Below are 6,000 nucleotides of genomic sequence, written 5' to 3'. Positions count from 1 at the left end.
CCATTTAACTAATGAGTATTTAATTAATCGTTATGATTATTTAAATTTGTTTATATTCATTTTTATATAAATTGTATTCATACAAATTACTTGAAAGAGAAAAGATAAGTTCGCATGTAAGAAAACTATATACTATGCATTAGAATTCTTGGAAACAAAACATGTTTTTGCATACATGGCTACTATGTTTTTAATTTCTGGGAAAAATGAATATATAATTGCACACAAGAAATAATCACTCTTACAATTTCTTTTGGAAAAGAACCTGTGCACGAAACAATAGCCACGATGTCAGTTCTTTTGAAAGGAATAGGTGTTTATGAACATAAAAAGATAGTTAATGTGTTAGTGTTTTTAATATGAACATGTTTTGTGCTCAATTATTTATGTAGTTCTTGCATGAAAAGAATAATAATTATGATAGATTTCTTGGGAAAAAATGTATTTATGTATTTGCATGCAGAGGAGAATATAATTATTGTGTTAGACCTTTTGAAGAGAAACATGAATTTGCATGCAGAGAAGAATAATTATTATGTTAGACCTTGGAAAAGAAACAATTAATTGCATGCAATAAATGCATTATCTTTCCTTTGGAAAAATACATATATCCGCATGCAAGAAATAACAACTATCACGTTAATTTTCTTTTAGAACAGAGCATGTATTTGCATGTACAATGGACATTGTAAATAACTCTCTCTTGGAAAGGATGTCTTTGGGAAAAGGGACTTGCATTTGCATGCACGATAGTAGTATCTATTATGTTAGCTTTCTCTTGGAAAGGGACATGCATTTACATGTATAATAATAATAATAATAATTATTGTATTGGAAAGATTACTTAGTTGCATGCACAAAGAAATAGCTGAGGGGCTAACTTTCTTTGAATAAGTTTATCTAATTACATGCACATAAATCAAAGCTAAGATGCTAGTATCATTTAAAAGAAAATGGATGGTTACGGTGAATTTCCTTTGGAAAAGAATGTCTACTTGTGTGAGAAGAATCATAGCAATGTGTATTTATTCTGACATGCTTTGATAGTTATAAACTTATAATTAATGCATGAGAAGTGTTGTTAGAGGAAGCATGTTGCAATATTTTGGTTACATTTTGTGTATGCATATGAATAGATGTTGAAGCACTATTAGTATAGATTTGTTGTTGGTTTGATTAATATTTGATCTAATCAAAATATCAAAGGTTGTTGAAAGTAGCAATTGCAGAAAAAGGTTGCGACATATGTTTAACATTATCGAAAGTAATAGACTAGTGGTCTATGCATGTTGAAGGAATGTCACTAGCAGGATAGTCCATTGATGGGAAGAATCGGGCTTGGAAGACACAATGATCCATTATTTGTGGGTAAATGATATCACGGTGATTGTAATAAACTTTAGCTAGATGATTTAAATGATATTTCTTGTAAGATTATATAACAATGGTTAAGGGATAAACTCCCTTACAAGCCATTGAGTGAGAGGTGAACAACCTCAGGAGCGTTTAATAATAAAATTAAACGTTTGTTGGTTTTCGCCCTACGGGGTTTCCAAGATATATCAATGTCTAATGATTTGGTTGTTTGTTGTGTCATTTTTACGATGTTGATTCTTGACATGATGTGATGTTTATATTATCAAGAATGTGATTAACTAACTAAGCTAAAAAAATTATGGAATTGATGCAAGGTTACATCAAAAAAAATTTATATTAATATGTTACAACAATGTTTGTTAATGTTTATGTAACTTACTATTCCTTAAGTAAAATTACTCTATGTAATGATAAAGATTCTATCTAATGGTGAATGAAAAAAAAATACTTTTTGTTTTTTTAAATTAAAATTTGATTATATATGTATATATAATTTTAATGTTCACCGGCCGTACATAGATCAGGCATATTATAGGGCAAACAGGCCCTAGTCTTTTTGGTTTTTGTTCATACAGTTTTTGATCTTTTCCATTGTATATATCATTGCAATTACTATCTACAGACTTTTATTTTGCTATCGCCCTGCGTGGTGAATGTCATTGTAATTATTTCAGTTATGTTTTTATATAGACTATATTATGCTACTACCCTGCGTGGTATGAGACCAACACTTAGCACCATTTTTTGTATAGTCATGGTGACAAAAGGATGTATTTATTTCACAAACATGGCTACAAGCCAATACTGCATATGCTTCTAGCATCTACTATATGTAATTTTTCAAATATTAATGAAAGATTACGATTTTTCCATGGAAAAAAATAATTTTAATGTTATTTTAAATTTCTCTTTTTACAAAATTTTAATATTTTTTGCATTTATTAAAATAATATATATCTCATTTATATTTTTTTATTTAAAATTTTAAAAAATGCAGTTGGTTTAAACTTTTATTTTTTAAGGTGAATGTTATGTTAACTTAAAAATCCAGAGTTTAAATCCTAATCCAAATAGTCCATGTCAGTGTCTCACTAGGAAGCCCTAACCATAACCAAAAAAGAATCCTCCAAAGAGAGGATTTATATGCCAAAAAGCAAAAAGATTATACAAAACACTCGTTGTAACTTGAGATATGTCCCAAAATGTACTGACTAAAGGGAGTTACAACAGAGGAGCGAAGAAATCATGTAAGAAATTATTTTGAAGGCTTTGAATTAGCTACACATTGTTACCCATGGAGGTATGTTGAAAATAGCAACAAGAAATGCTATAAATAGCATTTCAGGTACCAGTGCTGAAAATAGCAGCAAGGAATGATAAAATAGAAATGTTAAAAATAACATTGCTATAAATAGAATTTCAAGATATATTCCAATTTTAATTAGTCCCTGAATTAAAATTGAGAGTTAAAATTCGAATTTAATCTCACTAGTTGTTTGAAAAATAATTAATTAATTCATCTTGAGTTAATTAGTTGGAGAAAATCAAACATGAAGTCTTTGTGAAGACATGCAACAGTTATCCCTTTGATTGAGGAAGTTATCCCTTAATTAAAGAGATAAGGATGAGTTGTATTTGAGTAATTAGTTAGCTCAATTAATTGAGTTAAGTCCAGTTAAATTAGTTCCAAACAGTTGGAGGAACTAATTGTGAGTTCAGTCAGTTAATGCATGCATGCATGCAACTAGTGTTCTCCAAATAACTGAATATTATCTCATAAATAACTCATGCATGTCGGTTCAGAGAAAGATCCAGTTGAGACTAAAGGAAGGGACAGTTTACTATTAGTTGGAGGAATTTTCCTATATAGGAAACTCATCCATGCAGAAGGAATTATCTCCTTCAGGATTGCGCAATTATTTCAGAGGTCAGAGCAGTGTGTGAGGGATTATTACACACAAGTGGCAGCTTGAGGACCCAGGAGAAACTGCATAAGGAAATAGGAGGCTTGGAGGACTGAAGGAAGGCATATGTATTGTCTATTCTGTCTATGAGCAGTAGTGAGGGATTGTACTGAGAGTTGGATAGCTTGTGAGCTAAAGCTTTGTGTAATCCTAAGATATTTCCACTTGTATGATAATACAGAGATCGGGGCTTTTAGCTGAGGCTTTCCCCAGAGTATTCTTCTATGTTCATGTGTGATTATTTCTTCTTCACCTATTATATGTGTGTTCTATTTGATCTTGCTCAAAATCGATTAAGCTTCCGCAAGTTTGTTTGTAGAAGTAGATCAAGTGTTTTGCTTTAGTATATTGCATTATTAGGTGATCTACAGTGAGAATTTCTACAAGGTAAGCCAATGTGTTGTTCTATTTTATCCAGTATGTGATCCATGTGGTTCAAGTGGCTGTGGATTTGCTCCAAAGAATGGAGGACAACATCCCTATGCTCTTGTTTTTCAATTAAAGTGCACCCCAGAATGAACTTCATCTGCCAATATAAATCTATGTTTGCATATACTAGTTGAAACGCCCTCTAGTGTACCCTATATCAGGGATCCATTCAAACAATACTTTCAGAGTCAGGATCTTCAAGAGGGATCCTCACTCTTAGCGCTAGTGATTTCTTCCTGAATTGGGTCAAGAGTCAGCTCCTTGTAGTGTCTAGAAAAGTCTTGCAAATGCTAGTGCCTACGAAATTGCCCCCTTTGGGCCCTCTAATGATAGTATGTTGCCTCCTATGAACCATGGCCCGTTGATGCGGAATCTTGGCTAAGTTGAGTTGATCCCAATATTATTGACATGTAGGAAAATCATTGTATAATGCAAGCTTCCAAAGATGCATCCCCCTTCTGATAACACTCAAGTTGTATCAGCTAGTAATTTCTAGCCACACTCCACCATCTAGGAGAAAGGCATATGCTCTTCCAACCTTATTTATTTTCGAAATAGCAATCTCAACTGAGTGCCCTTCTAGCGAGAGCAACTTGGGAGCCAATAGAACCCCCAATATCAGTGATCAAATTTTGATGGTCATCAATAATGTAGATACAGGTTGGGACTTTGCAAACAAGAGAAATTTCAATCCAAGGGTCAATTTCTCTATGCCAACGATATGTTAGTTGTAAAACACAGATTCCAACTCCCAGCAAAGTCAACACTAACAATGCAAACCAGAATTAAAACCTCCCCAAAATACATCGACTTCGGCTATAGAGTTTGGACAATAACCCAAATCCTGGTCCCTTGCACAAATTGAAAACATAGTAATCCAACATATTTTCCCCGCACAGAGGACTCACTACCAAGATTATCAATATATAATAAAACACTAGCATAACCAAGGGGGAAAAGATAATTACAACCAACAAAACGAATCTCTTCACCATGGAGAGGGGAAGCCCTCCCTTTCAGCTTACTGGCAAGATGGTAGCCAAATTTGGCCTGTGCATAGTGGATTGCCTCCTTAATCGAGGCCAGAAGAGTCAATTTCCTTCAAGCAATATGCAAATAAAAATTCTTCCTGTAAGAATTAAAAAGGTTGTATTTTTTCGTCCTTACAAAATCATTTACAGAGTAACCCATTAACAGTCATCTACATCTTAATTTTTTTTTTCCAAACCCACACCAAATCGAGCAAATTTGCACAGGGTTAGATTATCGAAAACCAATTCGCATTCACACCACCTCCACTCCTCTCTTGAGTGTCCAGTCAAGTTGTGCTCCATTTAAGTTATAAATTATGTGATGTGTCCATGTTTAAAACTTCTTAAGGACGAAATCCTCCTCCCCCTACCCCTCCCCCTCCCCCTCAAACGTCACCCCATGCAGTGCAATTGGTTTAAAACATTACTCATAAATGTATTTTTTAGTTGTTTGAATTAGCATTAAATAATGAACAATTTGAAGTTGCACGTCCTCTTGTGCTCTCTAACAACCAAGGTTCATGTCAGATCCAGATGTTCAGATTCCTAGTACCTGTGATCCTTTTTCTTATGCAAATGTTGAAGATTCAGGTGTTGGATCTAAAGAATATGTGCATGTGCACATACAACAGCGCAATAGTAGAAAGAGTCTGACAATTGTGCAAGTTTTAAGGAAGGAATTCAGCTACCAAAAAATTCTCGAATACCTCAAGAAAGAATTTTGTTGTAATGGCACTGTTGTGCAAGATCCTGAACTTGGGAGGGTGATTCAGCTATAGAGTGATCAACATAAAAATGTTTCAAATTTCCTTGTACAGGTTGGCATTGTGAAAAAGGACAATATAAAGATTCACGGATTCTAAGTTGTAATTCTCATGTAGCTCCACATTTATGCCTTTTCAATGTGTTGCGTTGTGTTTCATGTGCTGCTAGATTATTATCCTCTTAAGCGGGAACTAAGATTAACGAGACATGATGGTAGTCCTACAGTGTTGTCTAGTGCTTCCTTGCGAAGTAACTGTGCGTTGATATAAATATATATTAATGGTTTTACAATATGAGAATGAAGGCATTTTTGTTTCATAATGTGAGAATTATGGGCATCTGAAATGCAAATCCTGTTTGTTATACTTTCATTTTGAACTCAAAACTGTAATTACAATTGTAGGCACCTTATTGGAATGCAACACTAGACAATT

General features: G+C 33.6%; 1 pseudogene; it reads left to right on the top strand.

The window, feature by feature from the left end:
- Positions 1–5,322: 5,322 nt before the first annotated feature.
- On the top strand, positions 5,323–5,781 carry LOC149233702 (protein translation factor SUI1 homolog 2 pseudogene; annotated as a pseudogene).
- The last annotated feature ends 219 nt before the right edge of the window (positions 5,782–6,000 follow it).

This window comes from Pinus tabuliformis, chromosome J (assembly GCF_031772625.1).
Source record: "Pinus tabuliformis cultivar Carrire ecotype Pingquan chromosome J, CPIR1, whole genome shotgun sequence".
In the NCBI taxonomy this organism is placed as follows: Eukaryota; Viridiplantae; Streptophyta; class Pinopsida; order Pinales; family Pinaceae; genus Pinus; species Pinus tabuliformis.
The sequence above is the reverse complement of the archived record's forward strand: the minus strand, read 5'-3'. Positions and strand labels throughout refer to the sequence as shown.